This window comes from Aotus nancymaae, unplaced genomic scaffold (genome assembly GCF_030222135.1).
Source record: "Aotus nancymaae isolate 86718 unplaced genomic scaffold, 86718_ANA_hifiasm-v0.15.2.pri h1tg000029l, whole genome shotgun sequence".
Classification (NCBI taxonomy): domain Eukaryota; kingdom Metazoa; phylum Chordata; class Mammalia; order Primates; family Aotidae; genus Aotus; species Aotus nancymaae.
In genome coordinates this window covers 62866074-62884588 of record NW_026988442.1, presented here as the reverse complement: position 1 = coordinate 62884588, position 18515 = coordinate 62866074, and the positions used below count along the sequence as shown (strand labels likewise).

The window sequence follows — 18515 nt, the reverse complement described above, 5'->3', positions numbered from 1 at the left end:
TAAAAGGAGTTAGAAGAGTATGAAGAAGGTCATGGTCATCAATCTGTTATCACTATGCTAGATAGGATCTCTTTAAGGAGGAGCATGAAACATATTTTAAAACCTCCAATGAAGGCCCCCAAATGGTAATGTTCATCCTACCACTTCCTAATGAAAGTGTGCAATGTCTGAAACAGAGATCACAAGCACTGCACAACAAAACTTGTCTAAGGAAATGCTTTCATTTTAAATGGTCCCAGCTAGAGTCAGCATACATAGACTGTAGGTATAGTGAGGCATGTGGATGAAAGCAAAAAATATTTTGCAGTCCTGTTAGGCTTTATTAAATTCACATTATTGTGAGTGGGTCAGTAGTCATCCTATGCAGAGAAAAGGAATGGAGACTGAAGCTAAATGTTCTGCTTAAGGCTGCTTATTGATTGGAAGGCAGGGTATAGTTTTGGGAGGCCCTGAGCTCCCAGAATGCACCTCTGCTGTCATGAGCTATAGCCATGAGGTCTCGATTATGTCCTTTGTTTTATTCCCTTTGTTTTATTCTTAAGGATATTTTAGAAAAGACATGCATAGTACTTAGAATTTTGAGTTCTCCAACATAGGATTTAGTTTTGTGAAATGTCATCTAAGTTTTAGGGACATGCATATATATTTTTATGTAATTTAAAATTCTGATGCATGTCCAAATATCTGTTCTACTTATTAATATAAACATTTTTTGCTGCTATACTACAAAGTCTTTTTTTTTTTTTTTTGAGACAGGGTTTTGCTCTGTCACTCAGGCTGGAGCGGGCAGTGGCGTAATCTCGGCTCACTGCAACCTCCACCTCCCGAGATCAGGTGATCCTCCTGCCTCAGCTCCCCAAGTACCTGGGACTACAGGTGTGTGCCACCACACCCAGCTAATGTTTGTATTTTTAGAAAAGACAGGGTTTCACCATGTTGGCCAGGCTACTCTCAAACTCCTAACCTCAAGTGATACACCTGCTTTAGCCTCCCAAAGTGCTGGGATTACAGGCGTGAGCCACCCCGCCTGGCAAAGTCTTCATAATAATTCAAGGTAGCGTCATAGTCCATTAAGTTGATATGTCATAATTTAACAATTCCCTCCCAGGACATATAGTTTGTTTCTAAAATTGCCTTCTCTGCTGTAGATGACACTATACTAGTTTTCTTCATGAAGATAGCTTTTTAATTTCCTAAGGTATTGTTTTCTGAAGCTAATTTTTTTCAAGAGTGGATTTGGAGGGTCCGGTTCACTTTTGTTGTTTATCTTTATGGGTTTGCTTCCCTGAGAGATGGTGAGTGCTTTTTCTACATTTTTTATGTGGTTATTTTTCAAAACTCGAATCTGCATTTAGGAGTTTGCACAGTGCCAATTTGACTGACCAGATTTGATGATTGTAACAGTCCTAGCAGAATACAGAATTCACCCCGTTGTTTCCAATGAAGAGGATGTCATGAAGGGCTATACTCACAGAAGTGCGTTCAGGGTTAAAGAGCAAACAAGGGACTCCAACAGTGGAAAGTCAGGTCCAGCTCTGGGCTGAAGGGATGAGAGAGGGACATAGTGTTTAATGAGGGCTCATGGCCAGCCCTGGGTTGAAGGGGCAGTGGAAGGAAGTAATGTTCCATGAGCACTTAGAGCTGCAGCCATGGAGAAGCAGGGCCTGCTGGGGCCGGGGCTGTAGAAGGACAAAGCTTTCACTAGAGATACTGCACTGAAGCCCCCAGCAAGTGGGAGGGAACACCTCAGCCTCCCCGTCCAGTCTCATGCTAGTGCCTCCCATTGGCAGAACCCAACCAAAATTCACCTGGCACAGGACCCTGGATAGTGCTCCCTTCAGGAGTCACCCTCCTGGAACACAGAGCAGGGCCAGTAATGGATCCAGTGCTGGTGGAGGTAAAGGGGCAAATGGAAAAACCCCAAACGAGAAACAAACAGACCCAAAGAGATTACCACCATAATGGTGGAAGTTTGTTTCAATAGCAGCGTGGGGGACCCATTTAGTGGAATCTCAAGCATGGTTCATATTTCACACCCCTCTGGACTGCAATCTTCCAGAAAGGCCTTAAATATTGCATCCATTTTACTATGAAAACTGGGTCACAATGGGAGAGCTGGGGGCTCAGCACTTGAGATCGCGTCACAAGTCTGTGGGTGCTGTGCTCGCTCTGTGGCTGTCTTTCTAGTCATCTTGTGTTAGCTCTGATTTTATTCTTTATAATAGAGTTTCACTGCTCCAGCTCCTAACCCCACCCCACCCCCAAGTTTTGATGGAAGCATGTTTCTCATTTCAGTGTGCACTTACGGCAGCTTGTCTGTATAACCACATGGTCACCAGACAGCATTCCACAGGGTGGTTTCTCACTTCGGGGGCTGAGGGCCTCTGAACATTTATGGACTTTGGGGATTTGTGAATCCTCTATGCAGATTTTCACATGTTGCTTTTATTTGGATGGCAATAAAAATTTAAGATAGGCATATTCTGGATCATTCGGATGACTGCCTTGTAACTGAGTACTGTGACATGGTTTCAGTACCTGCACCTACATTAGGTTTGTGTTCAAATTAGTGGCAAGCAGGACCACTTTCAATGTGGAGCGTTCTTAAGAAAAGATCAGGGTAGATTTAATTTGATCCCAAAGCCCTGTTTACATTCAAAGACCAAATGCCCACACAACAGGCTGGTGAAGAAAGGTTTCTTAGTAGTTCCAGAAGGGAAGGTGGCAGGAGAATTCAGTCATCACGTGGAACATGGAATCATGCTTGCTGAGCTCCAGAGAATCTATACCACAGTGATCAGTACCATACATCTCATCTGGGCAGCAGTGTGGTTTCAGCAGAAGCATGTTAAATTCATGCTGTTAACTTGAATGCTATTGGCTTTATGGTTTTGGTTGTATTTCTTTATGCCTGTTCTGTGGTTTGGGTAGATTAAGGGTAGTATGTCTAAGGATTTTGGACCTGGTTTCATGTTGGTTGTTTTCTAAGTAACATTCTAATAATGATAATTAGAGTTAACATTATGGAAATTCAAGGGAAGATTTTGCTTTAAAAAAAGATCTGTACATAACTATAGTTGGACAATTACTATGTGGAGGAAAGGGCACCAAACTGGTAATGTTGGCCTTTGTGTCCTCTTTGTGAGAAAAGGAAAGAAAAGAGAAGGGAGGGAGGAAGAGAAGAACTGTCGTAAAATGCTGTAAAATAACTATCTTAAAACGCTGTAAAAGACCTTGATTCTTCACCCCAAGAATTCATGAAGGTTTGGATGATTTAGTGGCACACATTTAGGAAATGTAATACTCACCTGACGTTATCCAAGAAGACCCCACAGCCTCCTTTGCTCTATGCTTTTCTAGTTAAGGACCAAACTCCTGTGGAATCCAGGGGCCATTCTTCCTATTTCTACCATAACCAAGCAGCATAATAAACTCTCACAAATATTTACTCACTAATTTTCTGAAGTACTGATTCCATTTGCTGAAAATAAACAAATGGAATTAATCTTGTCCTTATAATTCCTCACTGCACTACCCCTCCAAGAATATGGCTTACGAATACAACACTTCTTGAGAGATGCCAATATATAGTCCTTTCTGGGGCCGAGACCAACTACCTTGTAATTATCAATGATAGTTTTTCCACTGGGCAGAGAACATCGTCTTCTCTTTGCATATATTAGATAATTGTTATCCATGCTCAGGACAATTATGTGCATGTGGGAAACCCAGGTAATGGTGTATTTGGTGGTAAGTGCATGGTCTGTTTTTTTGGCAGGGGTTCTAAAACCCATGATATTAAGTAGGCATCACATGATACCATGAACAGGTGTGCATGCTGGAGTAGCTCAGCATTGTCAACTAGGGTTGTCCTTAGCAACCCACGAGAGTAGCATCACTTCTAACAGTTCTGAAGTTGTGTTAGCTGCGCAGCTATTAACCGTTATTGCCACTGCTCACTAATTCCTTTAATGGAGTTTGTTGGAAATAGAGCCCATGCAACTATTTGCATAAATAATTTAGAACTGGCACTTAAATGTGTTACACAGTTTCTCCCTGGCCAACTGACCTTTCTCCTTGCTTGCTTTAGGATTATGTAAAAAGGAGCCCGAATTCCACAAGTTAGAGTTCCAATTGCAATGTTGTTCAGCCCCAACTCTTTTCCCACCTCCCCCTCCCTGTACCAAGCCCACTGTCCAAGTTGTCAGGGAACGTGATGAAGAAATGGCCACAAGACGCTTCTGTGGGTCATTTTCCTAGAGCCCAACACTCAGGTAGACCCAGGCTCAGCAACTAGGTTACAAAGAAGCCTTTGAAGGATGGTCTTTCTGTGATTTATTATTTTCTAAGAAGAAAGTTGGTGTGGGTCGATGTGGTCAGACTTCATCTAGCAGAAAAATTCCAGGAGGAAATTGGGTTCTCTCAAACAGAAACTTCTCCTGTTGCCTCATTTCCACCACCCCAAACCTCTAGATTGGTAAAACCTAGGAACTCAAACACATCCTACCTACCAGTCAGTGCTGTAACTTCACAAATCACTAATCTCCAAGCCTGTTTGCCAAAGTCAAATACCGCCTAGCCCCGACAAAACCCCTTGACAAACAAAGCCACACCTGGCCTGCAAGTTATGATAAGAAGATTACTCTCTAGACACAGCTGAAAGTTAAGCTGCCAAAACACAATTTCCTCCCCCTGGAGGCTTTTTTTTTTTTTGCTCTGAGTCCTTCATGTACCCAGAGAAGCCACCCTGCCTCCAGGGGCCATGGGATTCCTCCTCCGGAGAATTTAATTCTGTCAAGAAACAAATCAATCTCTCCCCGACCACAACTGCGGAAGGCAGGCTTGGCTGGGATAGATTAGGCTTGGAGGGAAAGTGGTGAGGAAGTCCTGGTGCGAGGTCTTGGTGAATTAGGGTCATGATACCATTTTCTCCCACTGTGAATAAAGTTGGTATCCTAACGCCATTTCCAAACAACTCTGCATCTTGGAGTACTTTAACTCCAATCACTCTCTCTCTTGAATTATATGATATTGTTGCCTGATATTTTAGTTATGACTTCTTTTGCCACCACAATGTAAATATTAGTTTTGTTTTGCAGGCACAATTTAAAAATACTCATTTAAAATTACCTATCTGTATATGAACTTTTCTGCTCTTTGACATTCCTTCTGGGCTTATCTTCTCCTTCCTAAAGTATGGTCTTTAGAAATTCCTGTGAAGTTTTGTTGATAGTAAACTCCGTGTTTATAAGAAAATATATTTATTTCTCATCCTTAAAACATTTCTTCATTGGGTGTTCTAGTTAAGACTTAGATTTTCTCCTACCACTTTGAAGATAACTACATCAGTTTACAGGTAAATCAGTATAACTGACCCTCGAACTTGTGAAGAGTTGCTCAAACTCTTCATAATTAAAGAAATGCAAGTGAAAATGAAAAGAAGATAACTGCTATCTATCATCTGACTGCAGTTATGGCTGTTGAGAAATTAGCTGCCAGTCTACTGCTGATCTCTTTTTCTGGCTGCCTTCACAATACTGTGGTTGCTTTTGGTATTCTGTAGTATCATTTCAATGTATCTAAATGTGGAATATAGTTGACTCTTGGACAATGCAGGGGTTAGTGGTGCTGACCCCTCTGCATGGTCAAAAATCCATATATAATTTCTGACTCCCCCAAAACTTAACTACTAATAGCCTACTATTGGCCAGAAGCCTTACTAATAAAATAGTCAATTCACACTTATTTTGTATGCTCTATGTATTATATGCTGTATTCTTAGAATAGAGTAAGCCTGAGAAAAGAAAATGCTATTACGAAAATCATAAGGAAGAGAAAGTCTATTTACCATTGATTTAGTGGAATATGTGGATAAAGGTCCTCATCCCTGTCATCTTTACATTGAGTCGGCTGAGGAGAAGAAAGAGGAAGGGTCGGTCTTGCATCTCAAGGGCGGCAGAGGCAGAATAAAGTTCATGAATAAGTGCACCCATGCAGTTCAAACCTGTGTCGTTCTAGGGTCAACTGTACTGTTAGTTTCTTCTGCTTGGGATATAGTGTGTTTCTGCATCTTTTGATTGGTGTCTTTCATTAGTTCTAGAAAAACTCTGGCCATTATGTCTCAAAATTGCCTCTCCTCCATTCTCTATTCTCTCCTTCTAGGATGTCCATTTGACTTGTGTTCAACCTTCTTCTTCTGTGTTTCATGCCTCTTAATAGCCTTTGAATAATTTCCATCTCTTTATCTTTCTCTCTATACTGCATTCTGATCATTTTTTTTCATAAGTCTTGTCAGGTCAGTAATTCTCTATTCAGCTATATAAATCTGTGGATTAATCTGTCCATTGAGTTTTCAGTTTTAATGATTTTATACTGCTGTTGTTTTGTAATTCTCTTTGGCTAGTTTGTAAATCTTGCTGGTCATTTTCTTAAAGTCTCTTTTTGTTTTTTCATTTTGATAGTTCATATTTTATTATTTGAAATATTTTACATGTAGTAGTATTCTATGTCTAAGAATATTAGATATTTGGTAATCGAGGGTGTAATTCTGTTATCATTTATGCCAACTCTCACATTGTTTTGTTGTGTTTTGAGAAAATTTTTGTGTGAGCTTATATTTGATACAATTTAATTTACAACAATATCGAGGGCTCAAACTGAGAGCTTTCCTTCAGAGAAGATTTGTATTTCTTGTGTCCCGGAGCTTGGGATCAGGACTGACCTGGGACTGCTTTAGCAGTCTTTAAGGATCTTGACTTATGACACAAGTCTCAGGTTCAGCTGCTCCACCATGCGAGGGCCCTGGTGCTCAGTCTCTGGTTCTAGAGCTCTGCTCTAGAACCTGCTCCCAGGGCAACCCTGACTTGTGTATGTGCTTGCCACTTACTATTTTGATTTTATATTTCCTTTCTTTTTTCCTTCCTTCCCTTCCTCCTTGTATATATGTATGTATGTATGTGTATCTATGTACTTTCTTGGGATATTTTCTTTAAATTTTTGGTGGTAATAAATACATTGTAAGGCTGTTGTATTTACCCAGGATCTTGTTATATTGTAGCAAGAAGATCTTGCAGAATATGTGCTATGAGCAGAAAAATGGATCTCTGTAGAGAATGCCCCCAGTTCCTTGTCTCCTTTCAGTTACAGCTAACTTGGGCTTAAGTGTAAAATGAGACCTGGGACTACTCTACTCTTGGGGTTACAGGTGTACAATGGTGCTGTAATACCCAGCACCCTTTCGCATTCTACCTAATGATCTTTTTTTTTTGGACCGATCACCCTAAGGTCATTGGCCAGAGGTATATCTTCAAAATATAGTACTGCATAGGTAAATGATGATTTTTTTTTTTAAAAGAAACAGATGGGACCCAACATTTGGATATTCAACTCCTTTAAAAGATATGTTTTTCAGCTAACATACATCATTTACAAGATTTCTTAAAAGAAAAAAACATAACCTATTGCTTCTAAAATCTTTTTGTTCTTTTTTCTTGGATATGATGTTGCCATCATTTGCTTCTTGAAAATCAAGCTTGAGTCTAATATTTATTTTTGTACCTAGTCACATCTAGCATGTAATAAGCTTTCCTGGAATTGAATCGCATTTTCTAGATGGTTTGATAGAGATCTGGGTATGGCATTTAGGGATGTTCCATCAAATAGCATTTTCAATCTCCTGACAGGTCAGTCTTTAATTAGCAGAGTAGTTATTTGGTTCAAATTATAGATCCAAATCATGGACTTTAGGGATACTTTCTGAAAAATGCTTTCTTGTCCTGGTTCTAATCATTGGCACTGCATCTTTTCCACATTACTGTTGAGCAGTTACTGTAATTACATGGGAGAGTCTCACAAGGATGGAAAGTGGAGATAGAAGTGGGTTTTATTTGGTGTTAATCAAGACAGTCTTTAGTGTTTTTGTCTCACTGGATAGAGACTATTGAAAGAAATGTGTGAGGCGCTAAGCATTTCCCAATGAATAGTGGTAAGAGGGTCTTTCAATGTGAACATTTCCTAAATTTTATCTCTCAAAAAATAACCTTACAAAACAAGTCAAAATGTCTTAGGGAAATGACAGAGCCTTTATATCAAGAAAATAGCAACAGGATGCATTGTAGAAGGTTATATGTCGTTCATTGCTCAGGTGCACAAGGAATGGCAGGAAAGAATGTCATCACCTGCTTTTTCTTTGCTTTTAAGAGACTGCTCTGTTTTTTACAAATCTTGCCCAGTGCTCTGATCCTCTTGGTTATAACCATAAGAAAATCTGATGAGAATTACGTAGGCCGTCTGCCCTAACTTCACAAATGAGGGAAAAGGCGAATTTACCTGGAGAACCTCTTCTTTTTTTCTGATGAAAAATGATGAGTAATCTGTGACTGGTTGAAATGTAATGTTGAGTGGGTGAATAGCAAAGGGCACGTGAGATTTGGGGAGTTGATTGCATGCTTCCTAAAACTCAGCATGTACAGCACATTGTTTAAACACAAAACGGTCCTCTGCTGGTTATCTGCCAGGGACATGCAAGGTAAGAATAACCAAAATTTATATGTTTAGGACAGTTCTTGAGAAAGCCATCTCCTATAGACTTTTAAGATGCTAATGCAAACGAATAAATGTAAGAGCTATAGCGGGTGAAATTACTTAGGATATAAATGATTTCAACAAGCTGGGGAATTTACAAAATATAGGAAGCAGGATGTTTCTTGAGAATGTGGCCTAAAACACTTCAGACAAGGGCCAGGCTTGGGCTACCCTCTGGATATGTGTCCTAATCCATACTTCTTTAGGGAACTTCTCCTTAAACTCTCTATCTGAAAATCTCTTTTTTGGGAAGGATGCAGTGACCTTCTTCCTGCTGAAGTACAAGTGACTAATAAGCATCATGGGTTTCCTCCTCTTGGTTTATAACTGGAGATAATCTTTAAGTCAACGGAAGGCAGCCACAGTTGTGTAATAGCCAGGTGTCTCCTTTGAGGAGGTAATGAGGAGTTCTAAGTGCTGTTTAGAGTTGTAAAGCTTTTCCTGTGGTGTATGTATGTAATGCAGCATCCCCAGCTGCTGGTGCTATGATGAGGTAAGTGAGACTGATGATGGACTTTATGCGGCCTTCTTGATGGGGCTTTGTAGGCAGAGCAGAGAGCCTGTGTAATTCATCTTTGTATTGTTCATTCTAATTCATTGCCTGGTGCAAGGTAGAAGCTCTGTAAGTATTGGCTGTTGAATGGAAGTCAGCCTGGGACCTACCAGCAGGGCCGTGGTATCTGGGAATGAAGAAGGAGGAAGTATACACACAGGTGCCTGGACGTCTGCTTCCACTTCATCCCAGGTCCTCACCTTTGGTCCAGGAGCCTGGGTACTGCAGGCTTTGTGCTCCAATTAAGTGGGCTCATGCCCCTCTTTCCTGTAGGTCCCTAAGAGGCCAAGTGGACCAGAACTCCAAATGACAGCTTTTTTTCCCTCCAGTTCTTAAGTCTGTGGCTTTCTGAGCCTTTTATTGATCAGGACACAGAGGAAGCTTTGTTCCCCCAGGAGGCTGTTGCTGACGATAGTTTGTGCCAATCTACTGATCTTTCCCCTAGCCTTCACTCTCAATATGGCAAATTTCCAGATGTGTGACATTTTTATTATTCTAGGGGAAAAAACCCTTTAAATGCCTTTTGAAGCAGAGGAGAAGAGGACAGAGTGGTTTGGCTTGGTTCCTGTAGCCATATCATAATGAGTCTTTATTTAGGCATGTATCCATGGAGCAATTAATCCAGGAGGGACAAAAGTTAGTTATTTCTCTTAGGTACCTGACAAGTTCTGTTTTATACCTGGAGGTAAAGTTCAAGATGCATGTTCATAACCAAAAACTTCTGCATCTAAAAGAGGGTATTAGGCCTAGCCCACTAACTAATAATGGAGCTGGATTAAGTGACTTTCTGTGACTGAGGGAAGGAGTATTGACTGCTTTCACCTTCCTAATTCCTGCAGACACTAAAAATGTGTTATCAGCTCCATCTATGTCCTGCCAAATCTTTCTACCCAAGCACAAGAGGACACTGTACAAAATCTGTCTTTCTTGTACCTGGTTTGTGGTTATGAAAGGTTATTAAGCATAAGGACCTCTTTACAATGTGTCCCCAGACTAAAACCCCCTACTTACTTAAAATCTCTTTATCCCAAATGTCTACAATATCAGTCTTAATGATACCTTTTCATGTTCATTTGTTTAGATATGCCACACTTCTGCAGGCCGTTGGCAACCCTCCTGGACTAGGCTGCTCTTGTTAATCACATGGATGTTGTGAGTATTATGTTCACAAGTGGATGTAGAGAAGATATTTTTATTTAACTATAAATCTTCACCACATGAGCTGCTCATGCTTAGCAAAAATATATTAAGCATTTGTGATCTGGAGTTTCATTAATCTCAGGGATTATGCTGCTTGTTCATTGGTTAAATAATGTGGTTTCAGTATCTTCCTCTAATCATATTGACTTTTTATGAAATAACTTTTGACACAAAGCTGTGTCTCAGAATGTTTTGGCATAGAGGTAGCTGCTGATCTCAATTTGCGATTGTGGATTCATTTCATCTTGTATGCTTTTACGTTATAGGTTTCTTAATGCCATCAACGTGAAAGTGCTTCAGATGGCTTTGAGCCCTAATTTTGTGGTTCTGTTCACTGAAGAGAAGCAGCAATTTTTCTTTGATTTTATTTTCCTATGGATCACCAATAGGCCTAAATAACCTCCTTCGTTGTACTGGCAGGACTGAGTAAAAAGACAAGGGATAAGGAGGAGGGAAGGAAAAAAGAAAAGAAAGAAAGAGTGAGCAAGTATGAGAAAGAAAGAGAGGAGGGAAAGAGGAGAGAAATGTCTTGGGAAGGTGATATAGACCACTAATTACTTTAGAGCTGCAAACTTCCTGCACAATAATTTATTTGTAAGCCCAGAGTTAGAAAGGGACCGTCTTCAGAATCCCAAAAGCAAGTATATAGTGGGCCTGTGTGGCTAGTCAGCACCACTTCTCTCCTCCCTAACTTTAATGATCAAAGGATGAGAAAGTTGTCAGATCCCTTTTCTGGATCTTAAGTCAGTCTCCTGTGTGACTGATTTGAAGAGTCATAGTGAAAATTTCCCAACATAAAGCAAAGGACATCTCACCAGCAAAGTCTTTGGGAGTTAAAACAGAATGAGAGGCTAGAAAGAATTGATGATGAAAATACTTCTTTCAAAGAGAAAAGCATCTCAGGAAAATCCACAGAACCACAGAATCTTAGACAGCACTCTCAGGTGATCATTTTAGTCGTGTTATTTGCGCTTATTTTTTATGGAGAAAGTGAGACTGGGAGAGGGGAGGAGATGTGCCAAAGCCACTCGGTATAGGGCTGAGCAAAGCCATGCATCCTGGGTCCTTTTTATACTGTCATGCTCACTTTTTTTTTTTTTAAACAATCATAGGCAAGTCAGGGCTGGTTGCATATCATCAAATGAAATGGGGCAGACAGAATTTATTTCATTGAATGCTTAAAGAAGAGCTGGGCCTAGCATGAAGTTTAGCTTTTGGGGGTTTTGAAAATGTAAATTTTCCAGGGCTATGCCAGATTCCCTGTGTGCAGGAAACAGAAGCAGCATTTCAGATGGAATGCAGGGAGCCTGGGACAAATTTTCCTTCCTTTCTGCCCTTTGACTTTAGGTGCTGGAAAGGGAGTCAGTGAAGCCACAGTAAATCTGTTTCACTTCAAAATCATAACTAGGCATTGCTATTGATTTCTCCTCCCTTTGGGATACTCTTAGAGAATATTTCTGGGAACCATGCAGAGTGGGCGTCTCAAGAGTATCAGAACCACTAAGTAGAAATACATTCACACGTTGGTCTGTAAGGTATAGTCCTAGATGTATTACTGCAGGATTAGCAGAACTTCTTGGGGCACTTGCTTCAGTTGACATTGACTTTTTGTAGAGTCCTTTTCTTTGCTAGAATCAAGGAGAAGAGGAGGTCAGAGAATGTTCTTTCTACCTTCATTGTGCTTTGGTGTCAGTATAGAGAAGCACAGGGAGAATGTATTTGAGCTAAAAGAGTGAAACGAAGAAAATCCATTTAGCAAATATTTTTTACGTGCCTGCTTGGACTCACCTTTCATGTACCATGATTTGGTTTCGGGTTGGGCAAAAGGAAAGGGACATAGAAAGGTACCTAGGTTAACGACAAGTGGAACATGATTGCTTCAGTCCTTTCTCCAGGCAAGGGGTTAGAGGCAGCTTGATTTCTCAATCCCTGGCAGCTCGAGTGGGTGCAGGACCAAAGCCCCACATTTTGCCTCCCTCTCCTTTTCCACAGATGGAAATGAAATGAACTCATTGGCAGCTACACACCAAAAAGGAGAAAGGCTTTGAAGCACTTTTAGAGCTACTTAGCAAGGAGAGTTACTGCTAAAGACTGGGGACAGCGTATTTCCATCTTACAGATGTGCAGTTTGTTAACTGCGCTTGGCCCTGCACCATTAAATTAGCCTTCCGTTTGTGGTAGCTTGTTGAATGAATTGCTAGGGCTCTGCTTCATTCCCGCTTGGCAGGCAGTTTAGTAGGACACTTTGGTAGCAAGCACCAAAACAGAATACTTAGACTTAGAATGTCTCAAAGTCTGCCCAAAGCCCTCAGCTTCTGGGGACTGATGCCATTATTTATTTAAAATTTTTTTCTATGGTGCATTCCATTGTAGTAACAGACCAAGAACAATTGTGGATCAGGAACTGTACTGCTTATTTAATTATATTTCAGAGTTTTCTTTTTACTAGGTTCTAGATCTCCAGTGAATTAAGTGGCCCACAGCCTCTCATTTCTATGTACATCTGGGTTGCTTTCTCTTGAGCTAGACTTAAGATTTAAAGGGTCCCATAGACTCTTATTCAGGATAGTGAATGTCTTTGGCTACAGAGATTCTGAACTGCAAAGTAACCTTGGGAAACTGGGGCTCTGTGGTCAGTTTAATGAGGTACTAAGACCCAGGAAAGGTACTAACAATATATTCATTCATATCATTTTATTGATAATCACTGGGTCTTAGTACCTTTCCTCCTTTCTGCCCTTTGACTTTAGGTGCTGGAAAGGGAGTCAGTAAAGCCAGAGTAAATCTGTTTCACTTCAAAATCATAACTAGGCATTGCTATTGATTTCTCCTCCCTTTGGGATACTCTTAGAGAATATTTCTGGGAACCATGCAGAGTGGGCGCCTCAAGAGTATCAGAACCACTAAGTTGAAATACATTCACATGTTGGTCTGTAAGGTATAGTCCTAGATGTATTACTGCAGGATTAGCAGAACTTCTTGGGGCACTTGCTTCAGTTGACATTGACTTTTTGTAGAGTCCTTTTCTTTGCTAGAATCAAGGAGAAGAGGAGGTCAGAGAATGTTCTTTCTACCTTCATTGTGCTTTGGTGTCAGTATGGAGCTGCACAGGGAGAATGTATGTGACCTACAAGAGTGAAATAAAGAAAATCCATTTAGCGGGTATTTATTGAATGCCTACTTGGTGCCAGATGCTGTAGGTATGGTAGTGAACAAATCACAGTTCCTGTTCTCTGGGGATATGTTATATTGAGGGGAGAGGAAAGACCAACAAGCAATATGTTTCTCAAGGTGGCAAGTGCTATACAAAAACAAATAAATGAAGGAAGGAAGGTGAGGAAGAAGGAAGAGTAAGCAAAGCAAGCCAGCAGGGAAGCGGGGTGGGGAATGCTGGGGGTATTATTTTGTGAAGTGTGTTTCCGAGAAGAGGACGTTGAGCAGACACCTGAAGAAAGGAGAGGAGCCCTGTGTACTTGAGCTGGAGAAGGATCGGGCAGAGGGCTCAGTGGGATGGAGTCAGCTTCTCCCTGCGGCTCTTCTCTGCAGTCACATCTTATTACCTTGGCTGCTTCTGATTTGTAAGTTGGCTATTCTCATTTTAACCATAGTTTTATGAGGTGGCCACTATTAAATGAAAATTATGCCTAGATTGTACTTTATTAAAGTAGTTCTTGTTGTTTTTGTTGTTAAACTCCAAATTCATCATATCTCAATTACATGGAATTCTGATTTTTTAGAAGTCCGCAAAAAAGACTCTAGCTTACCAAACTCTTTATTGCTTCTAATGTATCTATAGGCCTGGAAAACTATTCCTTGGGGGATGGGAATGCTTACATAAATGTAGAGTTGTTTTACTGCCCCTGCAATTCAGATCACTAGAGAGTATTCATCTGAAATAAAAGTAGGTTTGCTTGGGGATAGATTTGAATCAATGATATAACTTGAAGTTATGCCAACAACCCCATTCTCTCACAGTATATGATGTGGCACAGGGAAAAGTTGGTATAGGAGGAGGCAAAGGAATGCAAGAGCTTTGCATTAGTCAAATCTGGAAGCAAGCCAGGATCCATCCTGAGACCATGTAGTCAATCTGGGTTGTCAATCACTGTCTACCAGCCCAGGGCTACTTGATCAAGGTCTTTGGAATTGTTGTGCTGGAGTGAAGAATAGTGAGGCATGCAAGGTTAAGAATATGCTATATTCATAAAATATTTTTAAAACAAAGTTATTTTAGAATCATGGAAGATATTTACAGCCACCATCAACTCTTTGAAGATTACTTGTAGGGCCAGGTGCAGTGGCTCACGCCTGTAATCCCAGCACTTTGGGAGGCTGAGGTAGGCAGATCACTTGAGGTCAGGAGTTCAAGACCAGCCCGGCCAATGTGGTGAAACCCCGTCTCTACTAAAAATACAAAAATTAGCCAGGCATGGTGGCGCACACCTGTAATCCCAGCTACCTGGGAGGCTGAGACATGAGAATTGCTTGAACCTGGGAGGCAGAGATTGTAGTGAGTCAAGATTGTGCCACTGCCATCCAGCCTGGATGAGAGAGCAAGGCTCTGTCTCAAAAAAAAAAAAAAAAAAAATTACTTGTAGTTATGACTGATTTCCCCAGGGTCCCTTTGTAATGTCAATTGTAAACTATTTTTTTGTAAGTTTTGAGAATTCCTTTAGGTTAAAAGGATATTGTTTAGTGAACTTTGTGTGTATATTTAAATATGGGTATGTATGAATAAAGAAATGTATATTTTTGACTGGGCACAGTGGCTCACACTTGTTATTCCAGCACTTTGAGAGCCCAAGGTGAGTGGATCACCTGAGGTCAGGAGTTCAAGACCAGCCTGGCCAACATGGTGAAACCCTGTCTCTACTAAAATACAAAGATTAGCCAGGGGTGGTGGCAGTCGCCTGTAATCTCAGCTACTCTGGAGGTTGAGGCAGAAGAATCACTTGAACCCAGGAGGTGGAGGCTGCAGCAAACCGAGATCATGCCACTGCACTCCAGCCTGGGCAACAGAGTGAGACAGTATCTTTCTATGACATTCTAGAGGGCTAACACTGTGTCCTTGAGCTTAAAATTACCAGCAGTTTGCATGGTGGCTGACACGTCATAGGGGCTTCAAGTGTGTTCACTGACTACATAGAAGAATGAATGAGTTACTAAGATTTATATCTTATTTGGAACTTTCTGGCAACCAAAGCAAAAAAATGTGTATTGGTTTCACAGTTTCATATGCATATAAGTCTAAACAGAGCATTATTTCAGAAGTTACATTTTTCTCCCCTTGGTGCTAAGTTTCTGAAAGTATCTGATGAAACATGGTGTAAAGGCAGTGAGTTTCATAAGAAACATCATTTTCAATATTTCATAAGCTACCAGTGCCCTGGACTAAATGAAAGAATTACCATGGATTTTGATAGTACCTTACAGCCAGAGGCCAACTCCAGCATCCAGAGGTTTCGAGTCTTCGTTAGCTTCTTTGCAGATTCACCATTAGAACATCTCATTCCCAGATGGCAATGGGTCCACGAGCCATCTTATTTTATGTTGCTGGATTTTGTTTTCATGATTGCAACTATCTAATAGATACTCTACTGAAAGATTTTACTGTGCTCCTCGGCTGAAGCATTAGGCGAAGTGTACGAATTAAGGAAAAATGTCCAATAGAAAACGAATTGTGAGGGTGCCGCAGTTCAGAAGGGTGTGGTTCCTCCAGATTCTGCAGAGGCATTTGCCCTCGCTGAATTAAAAGCTTTGTGTGAAAATAATTATTTTGTAAAAACAAATGTGAATACTGGTGAAAGTAGGCTAATGAATATTGGCCTAATTAAAAAATATTTTTAGGCGCTTCTTCTATGAAGAAGGAACAGTGCTAGGAAGTACAAAGATGTAGTTGCTGAAGGAAAGACGATTGATTGATTTTTGCTGTGTGTATATGGGCTAAGATAGAGAAAGAAGGCAGAGAGGAAAATTAAAAATCCTTTGATCCAGCAACAATAATTCTTCATTTAAATGTTTTGGATGGATGCATTTCCTTTTAAGTTGGATAATAAATTAGTAGAGAAAGGCAGTGAGTAGTTGTGTTCTGAATTCCAAGGCAGTCTAAGGAGAGAGTGAAGACAGCAGACATTTATTGAGCATCTGCTGTTTTCTAGGCAATGTGTAAAGGGTTTTAGTTATTTTTTTTCTTTGAACTTTATAGTAATCCTATGAGTCAAAGAGGGGGAACTGGATGTGTGAGGTTAATTAAATAGTTAAGCTCATGCAGTTAGTGTATATGTCAAAGCCATGATTGAATCCACTTAAGTGTGTTCCAAAGTTCAGGCTGCTATTATTTTATTTTTAAGATACTCCAGTGGTTTTCTATCTGCAAATAAGGGACCTACAGGGGCTTCAGAGAGATTGCAAAGGGCTCATTTAAGGGTACGTCTGGCTTAACTATATATAAGAAAATATGTATCTCTAAAATATATGTATGTCTCTATTTAAAAAATATGTAGGCATTTCAAATTTTACTAATTAAAATTTTAAAAACATTTTGTCTAGAATATAAATTCAACAAGAGCAGAGATTTTTGTATATTTTATGTGATATAATTCATGTGCTTAGAACCATGTGCAGCATAGCAGATGCTCAATAAATATTTATGCATACAAGAGTGAAACAATCCTTATAGTTCTTTAAATACACTAGAGTTTATTTAATCAAATTTTTATTTGTAGATATTTAGATTGTTTTTATTTTTTCTTTCATAAATAACACATCTGTACTATAAGTAAGTTCCTATACATATATCTTTGCACCTTACAAAGAAATATTCTATTCTTTCATTATAAAAGATTACTGGAAGTAAACTTGCTGGGTCAAAGGAATATACATTTTAAATTTTAATGCAATCTTTCTGGGGCAATTTGGTACGATATATCAATGCCATTACCTTTCATACCATGTAAAATTATGTTTCACTTCAACCTGGCTGACACTAGGAGTTAGTCTTTTCACTCTTTATAAAGTATCATTAAATTCCAAAATTCAGAAGGCTTATTGCTTCCTCTGAGCCTCTATTTATCCTGCTTAGAAGCTAGAATAATATACTGTGGCTTCTTTCCTCCTGAGTTGAGTTTGTGTGATGGCATTATTCAATGAAATTACTTTTTTAAAAAACAAATTACATTCTCTTTTCTATTCTCTGAACTCTCGTTTGAATATACGGATTCAGACTTTTGTCATTGGTAAATATGAGCCTAGGGAGGGAAAGGAAGTCTAGAATTAGTTGCACATTATTAGCAAGGGGAATCTGACCACTTGCTGAGAAACAATTTATGTATTGCTGAACAGTACTCCATGTGATTTCTTGTTCTAGGCCCAATCAGGCCCAACCAGTTTGAATGAAGGTGACTCCATAGTATGTTCATGTTGGCTGTTAAAGATATAGAGAAGAAGCTACTGACTTTGATGTTTGCCACAAAAGCAGGTGCAGATGTTGATGGGAAAATCCATGTGTGGCCAACAGATCTTTCCACCCAGCAAATAAAGAAAAGAGCGCTGGCCTTTTGCATGGGTTTTCAGCAGAGGAGGTTTTCTTTTTTTAAGTAACACGGGGTCTTGCTCTGTCACCCAGGCTAGAGTGCAGTGGTATGATTGTAGCTTACTGTATCATCAACCTCCTGGGCTCAAGCGATCCTGTCACCTCAGGCTCCCAAGTAAGTGGCTAGGACTACAGGTATGTGTACCACACTTGGCTCATTTTTGATTGTTTTTTGTAGAGATGGAGCCTTGCTATATTACCCAGGCTAGTCTTGAACTCCTGAACTTCCTGGCCTCAAGCAGTCCTTCTACCTTCACCTCCCAAAGTGCTGGCACTACACAGGTATGAGCCACCGCACATGGCCATTAGCAGAGAACTTTAAGAACACACAGAAGAATGTGTTCAACATTCTCCAAAACTATCTTGGCAGTTTTCTAAAGCAATATTCTCTTCTGTCTTATGCACATGAAGACTATATAAACTATATTCCTCTTGCTGTTTACTAGGAAGTTCAGAACCAAATGTAAATCTTAACAGCTCATTCATTCATTTATTCAATCAGGATACATGGAAGCCCTATGACATGTAGCACCGTGAAGTGCTGGCAGTCCTGAACTCAAGGTCAGCCTTCCAGAAAAGTGGTTTGGG

The 18515-nt window shown here is 40.1% G+C and overlaps 1 protein-coding gene across 3 annotated transcripts in view; it reads left to right on the top strand.

Annotated features, from left to right (window-relative positions):
• The window catches only part of LYPD6B (LY6/PLAUR domain containing 6B), a 137789-nt gene that overhangs the window by 36341 nt on the left and 82933 nt on the right, over positions 1–18515 (top strand). For all 3 annotated transcript variants that reach the window (XM_012457090.3, XM_064382207.1, XM_012457089.2), the window contains exon 3: positions 10218–10288. The gene's annotated coding sequence lies outside the window, so the exon portion shown is untranslated. The remainder of the gene's footprint in view (positions 1–10217; positions 10289–18515) is intronic.